The sequence below is a fragment of the Heterocephalus glaber genome, unplaced genomic scaffold, assembly GCF_053883595.1.
Source record: "Heterocephalus glaber isolate CG9 unplaced genomic scaffold, H.glaber_assembly_v1.0 deba00001737, whole genome shotgun sequence".
Classification (NCBI taxonomy): Eukaryota; Metazoa; Chordata; class Mammalia; order Rodentia; family Bathyergidae; genus Heterocephalus; species Heterocephalus glaber.
The window spans coordinates 699,505-716,696 of record NW_028258445.1 but is presented as its reverse complement, the minus strand read 5'-3'; the positions used below and the strand labels follow the sequence as shown (position 1 = coordinate 716,696).

Here is a 17,192-nt window from a genome sequence, read left to right as displayed (position 1 = left end):
TTCTTTTTAAAATAGGGGCTCAGTAGCATGGACAACACAGGCTCCCCTGGCTGGACTGTCCTCCTGCCAAGAGCTATAAAATGTGGGATTGGAACATGATGATCTCTCAGAACTTATGGTTCTGATTTTTTATTCTTCTTTCAGAACAGGCAGTGTATAGCAGCTCTCATGCAATTTTATACAACAATGGCTAGAATAATTTACAATACTATATCAAATCATGGGTGTCAAAATTGGACCACATAACAAAGATTTGACAGTCAATTATTAGGCTGTGGACAACCTGCCCTTTGTGCCCTTTTCACGGAATCAGACAAAAGAAAAGGATGAGTAAGAGCAACCTTTTGTCCTTTGAAGTATCTTTTCAGGTAGCCTGGAACAGTGGGCCTTTGCCAGCATGTTTTGTGACAGCACAAAAACCCAGCCAAGCCGCCATCTGGGACCTGAGACCTGGAATCCCGACTGGGATTCCAGCCAATGCCAAAGTCAGGGACAGTGCGATCTCACATTCATAGTGACAATATTGTTTACACAAAAATCAGGACACAGTGTCTGACAGGCACTGGTGTACATATGGAAACAATGAAATAGAACACTTAAATTCAGGATTATCCTAAAAAATCTGACATATACTCCACCCTGAGGCTATGTGATCCACTAGGTGCCACAGAAATTATAAAAGAAAAGTAAAATCTGGATTCATTTGTCATAAAGTAGAAAGATGGCTGAATAAAAAAGCTTACATTGTGTCAAATATTTTAACTCTGAAGTCACGCTGACCATCTTTTTATACGAACGTGTATCATATGTCACAATTACGTGTTACAGAGATGCTTACTATATTATGAAATACTTTAGGAAAACATCTTTATTGTTGAAGACCTTTTGTATATTACTGCCACTAACTTTTTCCTACACCATTAGCATTCAGGTCAGATTTATGATAGTGATAATATAATAATGATAGATGTTTTGAGCAATTGAGGGCATCACACACAGCAGGCATCATTAGGTAAAATAATACATGCATTATGCCTTCTACTTGTCTTACCTTTCTAGTTCTCTCAATAACCATGATGTATACAATTTTAACTACACTTTACAAATTAGAAAATTTAAGGCAAACGCCATACCACTAGAATGTCACAGAGCAAGATTTAAACCCGGTTCTATCTAAATATAAAGAATACCCCACTTACCAAAATGGTAAATGAGAAATTAAGCTCCCTGGACAGTCCTTGAAGGAAACCATGCTCCAGCGTTTGCTTGTGCCTGATAATGGAAGTGCAGAAAGCATTCCCGGTCAGAAATTCCAAAATGTTAGCCAGTCCCATCATTTTCAATCCCTCCTTAAGGAGAATTATCAGAAAACAAGGAAATGCCAGTGAAGGAAATAATTAGGTCAACACTGGCTGTGCATTAGGGGGAATAGAATAATTTAACTTGTTTGGCTATGAGATTATCTAAATAAGGATAAAAGAAAGCAATATAAAACTTAAGGCACATTTAATTTTGTCCAACATTATTTTTTTATGAAAGAGAAAGGATGAGATAGATTTGGAACACAGATGTTCTCATTTTTATTGTTCGGAATTTTGCTTCCACGTGGTCAACATGTATAGAATAGAGACATTTTGATTTTAATACAGAGATATGCTATGGCTCAGCACATCTGTGTATTACAGAGGTTTTCATTTTATGAAATTGTAACTGTGAGAAGAGATTAATCAATTTTGTTTTTATTTTGGGGTTAGAATCTCTTTCATTTCATTCTTTTACCATGTCCTAAAAATACATGTCATTGTATCAGTAACAACGTGTGGCTGCTTTTTTGACAAAGGACAATTTGACTGATTAAAAGACAGGCTACTGCACTTAAATTGGAAGCAGTTACCATGGAAACGATGCCACTTTGACTCAGAGCAGATCTTGTTTTAGGGAGAGCAGCCTGCTGTTACGGCGACGGGAACTTGAGCGCTGTTTCCTGCAGAAGACCCCGGGAGAGAGAATGGTGGCCTCGTTCTCAGCGCGCAGAGCCGCTGATAACGTGTTAGGAGCCCTGAGTGCAGCGACAAAGGCACCACTCGGAAGGGCTCAGCCCCTTGTTCCTTCTCTGTTCTATTTTTAACTATTATATAATGAATAATAATAACGGAGAATTATGCTTGAAATGTAATTCACTGAAGGCAACAAATTCAAATTCTCGTTTCTATAGCAACCACATATGATGTTTTGTTAAGACTTCATACAAAATATATTTGAGGTGCTAGGAGAATCACAATTTGCAGAATGCTTGCTTGCTCTATGTCCAGGGACTGCTTTAAAACCTTTTGTTATATCAACACCCTGAAATTCTCGTGTTACTTCTGTGAGAGGAGAATCGTTAAAATCTCCATCTTACGGGGAATAAACCTAAACCACAAAGAGCTTAATAAATATGTTCAAAGTCGTACAGTAAAAAAACACCAGAGCAAGGAAGAAAACCTGGGAGGTCCTTGCTTCTGTTTTCTTTGTTAGCATTTTCTAGTTTTTTAACATACTAGTCTTTATTTCCTTATATTAATATTAAATCTCTAGCATGATCTCAATACGTATGCTGTTGGCACACGTGAGCCATACCGAATACTCACGTCGTCTTGGGGACTGGTACAGACATGTGTCTCGCTGTCCTCATCCTCCCTCCATGCCCACCTTGCCCTCTCTTCTACCCCATGTCCAGATGCCTTTCCCACCTCCATGATGTCTACCTCCCTGTTTCCTGTCATCTTCTGTTTGGCTCTCAGATTGTTTACATCACAGTTTAAAATACGGAAGTTTTCCCCAAAGCGAGGATACATTTCAGAAAGGAATTGAAAATATAAAGTTGAATTTAACTGAAATGGATTAAACCACAGTGTCTTTGCTCAGTGGTGACCCTATTCTGTTCATTGCATGCTGGAATTCGTGAATATTTAAGCCATTGTAGGTCATTTCTGTAAATATGAAAGCTACAGCTGGGGTGAAGAAAGTAGGACCCTGAGGGATTATCCTGAATCCATCTGTAAGTCTGAAATATATCTGCAAATATGAAAATTGCAACTGAAGGACTTACTATGATTGGACTTTAATTAGAATTGCAAAATATTTCATTTCAGGGTCTTATGACTTTTCTTATCAGAAATTTTCAGGCTTTTCAACCAAAGCCATTACTCTCACTCATTTATATGTTGCAGACCAGTCGTGAATCATCTCATTTAGATTTCCTAGGCAGTGATTACATAAGAATTTCAACAACACAAAGTGTTCATTCCACTTGGTGTTATTGAAAAAAAAATGGTTAAGAAAAAGTTGTTTATTTGTCTTCTTTGGTTTCCATGTAGGCAGGTAAATTTTTCAAAAGTAAGTAGTAGTAGTTGGCTTCATAAAGGATATAGGCAGATTAAAGTCACTGTGATAAAGGTCACCCTAAATTCATATTAAAAGTGATCCCTTTATGTTAGAATAGAGCCATTGTTTCCTTCCCAGCTCTATCCCATTGTCCTGGAGACTGGCCAGCAAACTAAGACAGCAAGGAGTGGGTAGGAGAGGGTTAGTAATGGTGCCTTTTGCGTTCACATTCAAAAGACTAAAGAGTTGATAGTAAGATGTTCTTTAATAAAGAGCACTGCGAACTGCAATTTGCTGAAATGGAATGTGGTTAGTCCATTAGCTCTCGACTTTTCCTGCCCACTGCCTTGGCCAACTTGCCAAAGCACACATTACAAACCAGTTCAGACACCCCTGCCTCCTTCAGGGCCACCATTCTACGCACACATTTCCTTCCCCATCCAACTCCTACCACAATCATGAATCGTTCACATAACTCATTTCTTCTATTTTCATTTCTTCTAAATTTTAGCCTCACATTCGTATCTGTTCAGATCTGATCATTGATGAAATGTATCCAGTTTAGTCTTGGTGTTTCAAACTGTGTTTTCATGGAGACTAAAATTATTAGAAAGTTGGTAACACAGACCTGGAATTTAGGAAAGGACAAAGCTGGTAACACAGGCAGGAATCATTGCTGCCTTGTGTGAGTGTGTGTTAACACTACGGTGAGTGGCATAAAGTTCAGATATTATACTAACAGTGTCTGCCATTTATGGATCATCTAGTAGCACATAAATCTAACACTTAGAAATCAATTTTTTAGGATAGAATTTACTCTCAATGAACGGATAACACATAATGGAGTCTAAGGAGAGAAAACCCACTGAAAGTAGTACAATTTGTCAGTAAGTAAAATTGAGATATGAATACAGGTCTCGACAAGAACTTTGTACACTTTTCCTACAGAATATCTCCCTCAAAAAGCACTAAGATATCTTTACAGAATTCTTCTACTGTGAAAGAATGTTTTGGGTAATCAAATTGATTGTTACTTTATGCCTCTTTTTCTTTATTTGCCTACTAAATAAGCATAACTTTGCACAGCTGAAACATCATTACAGTAGATTGTATGATATACTCTTCCTTGATTGATAATCTTTATCTCTTAAATTGCATTCTTTTATGTACATCAAAAGCTTATTGTGTTTTTCCAATGATGTTTCTGAAAGAGAGCTTTATTCACCTCTTGGATGCATTTGTTTCACTTTCCTCTGCTTTTTTGTTGTTGTTGTTTCTGCTATTATTCGGAATTGACACCAAAACCTTCACACTGAGCTACATACTCAGCCTTTTTAAATTTGGTTTATTTTGAGACAAAGGCTCCCTAAATTGCCCAGGTGGGGCTCAAACCTGAAATCCTTCTGGGTCAACCTCCCAGAGTGCTGGGTTATAGGCCTACGTTACAACACCTGGCTTCCCTCTTGTCTCTGCCCTTTATTTTGGTGCTCATTTGCTTTCTTTCTTTGCTCTCTTCTCTTTTTACTCTTCGGGCTTCGTTATCCTCTTTCTTCTCTACAGCCTCCCCCGCCCAATGGAAATACATGGAATACATTGTATATTACTCACCTGCAGTCCTGACTCCTCATCATGAATCCTTTTCACCTCTCTTTAACTCTTTGAACATATATGGTCATCAGTGTATCTAGGTAAGCAGGTGCAGCAATTTTTTTTTTAGCAATTTTTATAAATAGAATATATTTGACTTACAGCCAGTTCTCTATATGACATATAATAAATAAACATATATAACCACCTTGCCCACCTTGGAATGCTCTTTACAGTCATTCCTTCGATCTTTCTCCAAAGCATGCTTGGCCCTGTTATGAGAAAGGCACTGTGGGGCTTTGGAATAGGACCTGTGACAAAAGCCTGCTGTCCAGGCAGGCACATCCTGGGGAGGAAGAGAGAAGAGGACTAGTGCTCAGGTGAGAACAGAGCCTTGCGTGGGGCTATCCAGCCAGTTCCCAGGGAATGCAAGCATGAGTCAGTTGTTCTTTCACAGAGGAATGCAAACCTGTACGTAAAGTTGTGCTGGTTCAACTAATTGTCAGTGTGACTGCATTGAGATACCGCTGCAGAAGGGACTGGCTTGTGAGGGAACAAACACCTTGGCCCTAGGCCCTAACTAAATGAGACCTTGGGAGGTGGAGCCAGGGTGGAGGAAGCCATCCTGGGGTGTGACTCCAGGGCTGTGCTGTGTGTGTCCCTGACCTCCCTCCTGGCTTCTTCCCCTCCCCTCTCTTTCTGCTTTCTCTTGCCAGGAGCTGAGCACTCTGTCCTCAGGGCTCTTCTGCAATGACGTTTCTTTCTTGGAGCCAGTTGACAATGAACTGAAAACTTCCAAAACCATGAGCCAAAATATACCTTACTTTAGCTTGTCTGTGTCAGCTATTTGGTTTCAGTGACAAGAAAGCTGACTGAGACAGAGGGTAAAGCAGAATCCCTTTTACAAAGTAGAGAAGAAACAAGGATTTTCACAGAACAGAAACCCCATGTGCAAGGGTATAGAGGCAGGGCACAGCCTGGGAGATCTGGAGGCGGTCACTATTCAGGGCAGCTGTGTGGTAGGGGTAAAAGACAGTAAAGAAGAGAGGCAGGGACTAGATTAGGAGGTCAGTTTTGCACTGCAGGGCAGCACAATAAGCCAGACCTGATGAAGTAAGAAAAGTAACATTTAGACAGGCCTCTTTTCTTAGAAGCTTCCTGTACAAGGAAATGAGAAACAGGATAGACAGATATAGCAGAATGTGGGGAGAGGGAGGGAGGGAGGGAGAGAGAGAGAGAGGTAAGAATGCTTAAATGCTCTTAGGAGTCGAAGAAAATGAAATTCTCCTTTTGTAAGAAAGATATTTATTCCACTTTGTAGTAAGAACAGTGATACAGAGGTTGAGGCCCATGGTAAATACTGCTCTCCAGGCAAAGGAGTTCCTGGGAGTCAGATAATAGATCAACTCTTCTAATAGCTCAATGGAGTCAAAAGCAGTAGCTATACATGTCCATGCAGCTTATAGCCGGAAGTTTTAAATTCATTCATATTAGCTGAGTCACACTTTACCACCACCTATCATGACTTATCCAAAACTAATAAATACTGGATTTTGAACAGAAAGTGCTTAATATTTCAGATTCTAACATGTAGGAAGAGCAGAAGAGATTTTGACTTGCTTATCATTATACTACTGTGGTCCTCAGTACATGTTGTTATGAATGAATTAATGAGTGATCATATTCTTTGGAGGGATAAGTTGTTATAATCTCCTTTCTGGCACCAAGCTTATTAACAAGATTTGAGGGGGCACCTTGGCATGTGAGAACCAAACTCCTTCCCTGTCTTTTCCTATAGTGTCGGTCAGGAGTCCATTTAGGGAGGCCAAGCACTTCCTAGTTGTAGAGTTAGATGAATATGCCCCCACTCATGAATCTCAGTTTTATCAGAAGTAAGGAAAGAGTTTGGTTTCCATTGGACAAGACCCTGTCTGGCCTCATTGGATTCAGAGCTTGAACAGGGAGTGAAGTTGTATTACTTACCAACCTCCTTCAACTCTGCAATGCAGATAATCCAGCAAAGCAAGCAGAGACCAGTTTAGAGCCAGATGTGGTGCACACCTGTATCCGTATGCTCTGAGATCCTGAGTCAGGAGGGCCTCATGTTCAAGCCCTGCATGACTTCACTTACAAAGATCCTGTCTCAAAATTGGACAAACAAATAAATAAAGGACCTGCTTCCTCCGGCTTGCTCCACTAGCTTGTGACAAAGACAGGGTGAGGAAGATCCCCCGGCCACGCCCACCAGCCACCAGTTTGGCAGCTTGGGTGGCTCCAACAACAGGCTGCGGCACACCCCTCCTGCCCCGAGTCTGCACTTCTGGCTGTGCAGCTACTTGGTTCCAAGCTGCAGAGGCACAGGGAACCATTGTCCTGAGCTACAGAAGTGAACAACAGAGAGGGCCTCTCTCAGGCTGCCTGATGAAAACTGAAGCCCACTAGAAAAATGAAGAGAATCTCTGTAATAAAGGCACACCAGACCACCATGCTTGGTAAGTTGGAGGAATTATAACCTCCCATCAGAACCTGGACTTTCCTCAGGGGAAAGGCAGCTGAAACCTGCAATAGAATCTTGCAGAGTTCAACCCTGCAGGAGGACAGGGAGCTCAACTTGGGACTTGCAGCCAGAAATCTGCCTAAATCTCATGGGTCTGGGACTAGCTCACTGAGACTCATTGACTTATAACTGCATGCTGCTGCCCACGTTATCTATTGTGACAACAGAGACATACCCTAAAGGAGGCCCTCCACTTTTAAAGGTGATAGATTAATAACTACCACAAATTGTCATTCTCTAAGATGTATTTGATCCTATGGTGTTGCTGATTGTATCGCTTGGGCTAAGGTGTTGTGATTGATCTAATCAGTTGTCCTTCCAGGTATAATGAAAATGAGATAGCCTCAGAGTCATTAGAGACTCAAAACCTAAAGACCAGCTATATCTGGAAGACAACTCTGAGAAGCAATCATTCCATAAGGGTTCTAAATACATCAACAAAGATACTTACAATAAGCAACTTCAAAATATCAACCCAGGGACTAAACTAAGGACAGTACCAAAAACAAAAATGAGAAGACATTTAAGCAAGGCACAAACTCAGACTTCCACCCCACAAAGGGCAAATTCTGGGGGGAAATGAGGTGGACAAGTCTGATAACCAACCACCTGGACACCCTGAACTGATAGCACAGGAAATAACAAAACAGATGAATGAGGCTCTAGAAAAAGTCAAAGCAGAAATAATCTCCCAGATAACTACAGAGATTGTGGGCAGAGTGAAAGACATGATTAGAGCTCTAGAACAGAAACTGATAAAAAAAAAAAAAATAGATGAGCTCAGAAACATGCTGGAAGCCATGAATACCCAGCATAAGAAAGAAATGGAAACCGTGATCATTCAACATAAGAAAGAAATGGAATCCATGAAACAGATTCAAACATATATTCAGGAGATTAAAAACTTCATTCAAAGTATGCATAGCAGATTAAGAGAATCTGAAGGTAGAATATCAGATATAGAGGACACGATTGCGGTGAAGGACCATGAAAACAGAGATTTCATAAAAATAGTAAGGGACCACAATAAATCAATCCAGCAGCTGCTAGATGATGCAAAGAAGAATAACATAAGACTGATAGGAGTCCACAAAAAAACAGGAGAAATTACAATTGACATTACAAAACTGTCCACAGAAGTGCTAGTAGAAAACTTCCCAGACAGAGGTGGAGAATTGGACAGACAGATAAGTGAGGCATATAAAACTCCAACTAGCCATGATCAAAAAAATATCTACACACAGATATATAATACTCAAGATCACAGAAACCCAACAGAAGAAGAAAATTCTACAGGCAGTTAGAGAAAAGAAACAAATCACCTATAAAGGAAAGCCCATCAGAATCACAGCAGACTTCACAACACAAACCCTCAAATCAAGGAGAGCCTGGAATGAAATATTTCAAGACCTAAAAGAAAATAACTTTCAACCTAGACTGTTGTATCCTGCAAAATTATCTTTCAAAATCCATGGGGAAATTAGATACTTCCATGACAAAGAACACCTGAGAAATTTCATGAACACCAAACCAGCACTCCAAACAATTCTAAGCAATATCCTAGAAAAAGGCAACGAAGGTTACAGTTCCGTGAGGCCCAACAGAGGGAAGCCACCAGGCAAGGTAAAAACCTAAAGGGGAAGGGGGAAAAAGAAATAAGAGCCAACAAAAGTAAAACATCATGACAAGGATGAGTCAATAACTCTCTATTATAACTATCAATGTTAATGGCCTCAATTCACCAATCAAAAGAAGTAGACTAACAGAATGGATTAAGAACCAAAATCCAGCAATATGCTGTATACAAGAAACACACCTAACTCAAAAAGAAATTCATAGACTGAAAGTAAAGGGATGGAAAATGGCTCTCCACATGACAGTAACCCAGAAAAAAACAGGAGGAGCAATCTTATTTGCAGACAAAGAAGATTTCAAACCAAAATTAAGAGAGACAAAGATGGTCACTACATCCTTGAGAAGGAAACAATCCAAGAGGAAGAGATGACAATCCTAAATATGTATACACCAAATACAAATGCCCCCAAGTATACAAAACAAATATTAATGGACATGAAAAAACAAATAAGCACTAATACAATTGTGGTGGGGGACCTCAATACCCCACTATCACAAATAGACAGATCATCTAGACAAAAAATCAACAAAAAAATTCAAGAACTGAACCAAGCTACTGAACAAATGGACTTAATAGATGTTTACAGAGTGTTCCACCCCACAAAATCAGAATACACATTCTTTTTGGCTGCACACAGGTTACTGTCCAAAATAGACCACATGCTAGCTCAAAGGACATGTCTAAGTCAATGTAAAAGAACTGAAATTACCCCCTGTATATTACCAGACCATAGTGCAATAAAATTGGAGATCAATAACATGAGAAACTGCAAAACTCCCATAGACAACTGGAAATTGAATAACACCCTCCTGAACAACCAGTGGGTCACAGAAGTAAATAAGGAAGAAATTAGACAGTTTCTAAAAGTAGATGATAATGCCAGTACAACATACAGGAATCTATGGGACACAATGAAAGCAGTTCTATGTGGGAAATTCATTGCAGTGAATGCCCATATTAGGAATACAGAGAGAACTCAGATAAATCACCTAGTGCAGAACCTCAAGCTCCTAGAAAAAGAAGAGAATAACAAACCCAAAGCTCACACAAGAAAGGAAATTATAAAGATCTGAGCAGAAATCAATGCAATGGAGACTAAGAGAATGACACAAAAATTAATGAATCAAGGAGTTGGTTTTTTTGAAAGAATAAATAAAATTGATAAACCTTTAGCCAACCTTATCAAAAAAAGGAAAGAAAAGGCTCAAATCCATGCAATTAAGAACAAAAAAGGTGAAGTCACAACAGACCCAGCAGAAATCCAGAGGATCATCAATACCTACTTTGAGAACTTGTACTCTAATAAAATGGAAAACACAGAAGAAATGGACAGATTCCTAGATACATACAAATTGCCAAAGTTAAATGAAGAAGATAGAGAAATTCTAAACATCCCAATTACAATGAGTGAAATTGAAAATGTAATAAAAAAATTTACCAACAAAGAAAAGCCCAGGTCCTGATGGCTTCACTGCTGAATTCTACAAGACATTTAAAGAAGAACTAATGCCATTACTCTTTAAACTCATGAAGGAAATTGAAAGGGAAGCAATACTTCCAAATTCATTGCTGGAAGCAAGTGTTACTTTGATTCCAAAACCAGAGAAAGACCCAACCCAAAAACAGAACTACAGACCAATCTCCCTAATGAACATAGATGCAAAAATCTTCAACAAAATACTGGCAAACAGAATACAGAGGGTCATCAAGAAGATCATACACTCTGACCAAGTTGGATTTATCCCAGGGATGCAAGGATGGTTCAACATACATAAATCAATAAATGTAATACACTATATTAACAGAGTCAAGGACAAAAACCATATGATCATCTCAATAGATGCAGAAAAAGCATTTGACAAAATCCAACATCCATTCATAATAAAAATGCTACAGAAAATTGGAATAGAAGGTCTTTATCTCAACCTGATTAAGGCTATCTATGAAAAACCAACAGCCAACATCATTTTAGATGGTCAAAAACTCAAACCTTTCATACTAAAATCAGGAGCAAGACAAGGATGCCCACTATCACCACCCCTGTTCAATATATTTCTGGAAACTTTAGCCACAGCAATTAGAAAAGAGAAAGAAATAAAAGGAATAAACATAGGAAAGGAAGAAGTTAAACTGTCATTATTTGCTGATGATATGATACTTTACCTAGAAGACCCAAAGACCTCTACTGAAAGACTTCTAGACTTAATTGACAGATTCAGTACAGTAGCTGGATGGAAGGTCAACACTCAAAAACCAATAGCCTTCTTAGACACAAATAGTAGACTCACTGAGAGAGAAATTAGGGAAACAATTCCTTCTACAATAGCATCCAAAAAAATGAAATATCTAGGAATCCATCTAACAAATGAAGTGAAAGACCTCTCTCTACATTGAAAACTACAGCACCCTGACCTGAAAAAGGAGTTTGAGGAGAATATAAGAAAATGGGAAGTCATCCCTTGTTCCTGGGTAGGAAGAACCAATATAGTGAAAATGGCCATACTTCCAAAACTACTACATAGATTTAATGCAATGCTGATTGAAATTCCAACAATATACTTCACAGAACTAGAGAAAACAATCCAAAATTCATTTGGAACCATAAGAGACCTAGAATAGCTAAAGCAATTCTGGGCAACAGAGACATGGCTGAGGGTATCACAATCCCCAACTTGAAACTATACTACAAAGCTACTGTGATAAAAACAGCATGGTACTGGCAAAGAAACACACCCAAGGATCAGTGGAATAGATTAAAAGATGCAGAAACAACTCCAGACATACTCAGCCACCTCATCTTTGACAAAGGAGCCAACCACCCTCATTGGAAAAAAGATAGCCTGTTCAATAAATGGTGTTGGAAAAACTGGATTTTAACCTGCCAAAGATTAAAACTAGACCCATACCTATCACCATGCACTAAACTAAGATCAAAGTGGATTAAAGATCTAAATATCAAGACAGAAACAGTAAACTTGCTGGAAGATAAGTTAGGTAGAACTCTTGAAGATATTGGCATAGGAAAAGACTTTATGAATAAAACCTCAATAGGACAGGAACTAGCAGAAAGAATCAACAACTGGGATTTCATCTTATTAAAAAGCTTCTGCACTGCAAGAGAAACCACCAACAGAGCTAAGAGACAACCTACAATATGGGAAAAAAGTTCTAGCAGCTGTATCTCAGACAAAGGGCTACTATCTAGAATATATAAAGAACTGAAAAAAACAGACCCCCGAAATTCAAGGACCCAATTTAAAAATGAGCATCTGAAATGAACAGATATTTCTCAGACAAAGAAGTAAAAGCAGTGACTTAACATATAAAAAAATGTTCAACATCACTGGTCATTCGAGAGATGCAGATGAAAACAACACTGAGATTCCACCTCACCCCAGAAAGAATGGCTGCTATCAAGAAATCAACCAATAACAAATGCTGGCGGGGATGTGGAGAAAAAGGAACCTTTCTCCACTGTTGGTGGGAGGGCAGACTGGTGCAACCACTGTGGAAATCCATATGGAGATACCTCAAAGAACTAGGGCTAGGGGTCCCATTTGACCCAGCTATTCCCCTGCTGGGTATCTTCCCCAAAGAATTAAAAGAATCATACCACAGAGATATATGTGCACTCATGTTTATAGCAGCACTGTTTGTAATAGCTAAAGCTTGGAAGCAGCCCAAGTGCCCATCAACTGGAAACTGGATAAAGAAGATGTGATTTTTTTATAAAATGGAGTACCTCTCACCCATAAAGAATGAGAAACTAGAGTCATTTATACCTAAATGGATGCATATTGAGGCCATCCTCTTAAGTGAAATAAATAGGACACATACATGCAAATACCAAATAGTTTCTCTAGTGTGAGGAATTGAAAGTGTAAATAATGATGAAAATGATTAAAATGAATAATTGATAATTTGAAATAAGAAAGGGTCCAAGGGTTTGGGGATGGTGGGAGGGGAAGGGGAAAGGGAAGAAGGGAAAGGAAAAATAATGAGAAAAATAATAATGGAAAGGAAGTCTATGTAAATAGGGAAGGATGGATGCATGAAGGGTGCACAGGTAATGGGGAAAAAAATAAGAACAAAGATACATCATGTACAGTTGCAAGCACTCAATGATAAATGTAAATGTATTATATACCTAAAATGTACCAATAAAAGAAAAAAATAAAGAAATAAATAAATAAAAAAGACTGATTATGTAGCTCAGTGTGAAGGTCATGGGTTCAATTCCCAGTACCACAGAGAGGGAAAAGCAGTTCAGTTTGAGTGGGTTCACAGAAAAAATATATATTTCATTGAGATCTGTAGGGAAATCTTCATTGCTCTTTCTCTTATTTGTCTCTGACCTTTAAAATCATTTACACTTTCCTGGGGCTGGAGGTATAGCTCAGGGTTAGAGCACGTGCTGAGATTTTGCCAAGTCCTGAGTTTGATACTGAGCACCACACAGACACACACAAATCACTTAAACTCTAGACAACTCAGTTTCCTCATCTATAATATAAACGCATTCCAGCCCTGCACACCTCATGTTAGAGAATTGTGACAATGAGGAGTGATCGGCCACCCTCAATCACTATACCCTCACTCATTACTTACGCTTCTTACCAACCTGATTTCCAAGATCAGAAGTTAGACGGGCTATTGTATTTTATGTCAATACAATTATAGAAAAGATCAAAGAAATTCTCTTTAAAAGATAAAATGTTAATAAACAGTGTTAGGGTTTTGGATGAGGTACAGCACTACTGCAAATATGTCATGAATTAGTTGTAAAACCGTCACAGGGTCTCATCCCAGCAGTCTTGCATTGAAAAGGACTATTGTCCTGATGATATCTGCAATACCTTCCAAAAGGTTCTTCTTGTCCCACGTAAGATGATTTTAGTCTCCTAGGACGGGGAGACATTATGAGTGCAGGAGAAAGTTTGTCCTGTAAAGTGATTCTGAGGTGAAGATTTCCATCCAAATGGTTTGTTCTCAAGGAGAAAGACCGAAGCAGGTGTACATTCCTCATTCTGCCAAGGACATGGGGCAGAGCCACTAGGAGCCCACTGAGAGGGCTGCTGGGTGATCTGGGACCCACTATGGCAGGAACCTGGGAGGCTGTGGTGACCCTGTGCTCCTCACTCTCTGCTGTCCTCAGCTTTGCTCCTCTCCAGACTGATGACAGAAGGCACAGTGAAGGAGCCTCAAGCTGAGGTGCTGCTGCTGCATAGTGACCTCAGTCCTCCATGCAGCTGCCTAAGCTGAGCAGAGCGGAAACAGGAGGCCAGGCCAAAAGGAGCTGAGGCAGATACTGCACAACAGACACAGGCGACTGTCACTCCCACTCTGTGGAATCATGAAGTGGAGATTTACTTCAGCATATAAACTAGGAAATCTCTATGTGGGAAAACATAACATTTTATATTACGAAGTATAAAAGCAAAACTACAGACAGTATGTTAGCAAAAACTAAAGTTAAAAACTAAGCATGAATGGCTGTTTCCGGGAATAGTCATTCATTTTTTCTCCAACTCATATTATGTATTTTACTTATTTATGTCATCTGCAGGTACGAGGGGGCAAATTTTTATTTATGTTAACCACTGAAAATATGGAGGAAGAATCTTCCTGTTGATTCTTACTGTTGATTTTCATTTTTCCTACTGATGAACGCAGCGGTTTGCTCTGAGTAGCCCTAAATCCTCCAGGCTCCTCCAGTCATAGAGCCTGGGACTCACTGAGCCAGTCCTCAGGAGGCTGCCATATTGGTTTTCCTAAAGCTCTCATCTGCTCCAGTGACTTCCCCCTTGAAGCCATGGTTCCTTACCACCCTTAACTCACAGCTCCCTAAGTACCCTGTTACTTGGCTTTCTGCTACAGCAACAAATACCAGAGACAACCACCTGAAAAAGGAAAAAGGTTTGTTTTGGCACACAGTTTTAGGGGTTTCAGTCTAGGATGAGTTGGCTCCCTGCTTTGGCACAAGATCACACACCATGGTAGAAGTGTGTGCAGTGGGAGGCTCATGTGACTCATGGCCAAAATTGGAAAAAAGGAAGAAAGAGGGGCTGGGGTCCCACTGTCCCCTTCAAGGTTATACCCCTAATGACTGAGCCTCTGCCCAATAGCTCCTCCCACTCCCTGATAACACCAGGCAGGGAGCTAGAACGTAACATCCAGCCTTGCTGAACGTGCCAGGCACAGACTGCAGCAACTGCTAATCCAGCAACTGCTAATCCAGCATACATCCTTCCTTCCCTTCCTGAAGATGCCACCTCCGCTCTACCCTCCCGCTTTCCCTCTGCCCTTGCCCTTCAGCCCGGCACACACCTCTCCCTCTTGGCTTTTGCGCCAGGTGCCCCCCAAGGGGTTCTTGTGCTTCCCCCCTCAGACTGACTGAATCTGTAACCCCAGTCTCCAGCACCGATGCCTTCCTGGACTGGGCGTTAATCCCTCACAGGTGTCACCAGGCCCACTGCTGTTCTCTGCACCAGGCAAATGATATGAACTGTCAACCTTCCACCTTCTCTAGAACATAATCACCTTGAACCTAAAAGTGTTCTGTGGTCCCATCCTCACAAAACGCATCATTCACTGTCACAAAGACAGGATTCTGAATTTAAAATACTGCTTTATCCATTCATTATTAGGAGAAAGTATAAGGAGAGAAATCTGAAATTAGCACGGCTGAGACTGTAACTGTGGCAGATGGCAGGGGGAGATCCCAGGGGATCACGTGCTATTTGAGGGCAAGGGGAAATGGAAAAGTATTGTGGTTTACAACCTTCCTGCTTCTTGTCTTTATTCATCCATTGCATGCTTGTTCTCACTGTTCTTTTTTTAAAGCACCACCACTAAATATTCATTGAGACAGCTCAGGGGAGAGGAGAAGGAGACATAGAAAAATGGGAAAACAAATAATTTCTAGGTTCTCTGAGGCATAGGACAAAACTTGGGGACGGATCCAGCAGCAAAGCCAAGAAAAGGAAGGGAAGTGTTAGCTTACTGGGAGGGAAGTCATAACAACCAGTACAAAAGGGAAAAAATGTAGTTAGAAAGCAAAGCGATAATCTAAGAGGACCAGAAGTCCAAAGATAGGTATTTATGTTTGATCTGTTCATTGGCAAGGGTCCAGTAGTCAAGGACTACAAAACCTGGAATTAATACAGTGACTAGGAAAAACAGAATAGCAAAGACAAAAATTCGGAAAGTAAGCAATAAATTCACAAGAGTGTAGTAATCCAATCCAAGAGTTAATAAGAACTTCAACAGAGCGTCGGGAAAAAGGAGGCTCATGGAAAAGCCATTCGAGAAAAATTGCACAACTTCTTCCTGGGGGTTGAGATTTTGATTCCCAAGAGGCAGCAATGGATTTGGGAAACCCCAGTAAGGAAAAGATCATCACCACACATCAAGCCAAGACAGAGGACAAGGCTGAACCCTGCCCCAGGGATCTACTTTCGTGAGGCTGAATTGCCAAACACTTGTTTGATGTGATGTGGACACAGAGAAAGAGCATAGCCCATATGGAAGATGGGGTCCATGGAGGGTGTGCAGAATCCAAAACATGAATTTAATTCATAGCCTTGTCCATTAGGGGAATTTTGTAACTATTTATCTTTTAGGGCTAAGTATTATTTTTACTTGAGAAAGTAGTTCTAATACAGAAATTCCATTATTAAATAGCTTCCAAACACAGTCAGCGAAGCCTGGAAATGTTTTAAGTGGTAGTGGACAAACAGCAAGGTAAAACTGCTTCCTGATTACCTGCGGAAAGTTCCTGAACACCACGGAAAGGTCCACCAGCCTCACCTGTTGTCACAGTCTGACTCGAGCTGTGTCAGCGAGGGCACCTGACTGAACAGAAAAATGAGTCCTCTTTTCTCCTGCCTGCGACTTCCAGGGCTGTCTGAGGAGAGGCTCAGACGGTGTCAGATCCGTCTCCATCCCAGCCTGTGCTGGCGAGGAGGTTAGCATATGGTGCGGCATTTGGGAGCCTGGTCTAGCGACAGCGGGGAGCAGACAGACAGAAACCCGCAATGATCTTAA

At 40.3% G+C, this 17,192-nt stretch overlaps 1 long non-coding RNA gene across 1 annotated transcript in view; it reads right to left on the bottom strand.

Moving 5' to 3' along the window:
• LOC147821421 (uncharacterized) overlaps nucleotides 1-1,475 on the bottom strand; it is a 60,320-nt gene extending 58,845 nt beyond the window's left edge. The window contains exon 1 of the long non-coding RNA XR_015447015.1: nucleotides 1,200-1,475. This is a non-coding gene — a long non-coding RNA (uncharacterized LOC147821421). The remainder of the gene's footprint in view (nucleotides 1-1,199) is intronic.
• Between the last annotated feature and the right edge of the window lie 15,717 nt (nucleotides 1,476-17,192).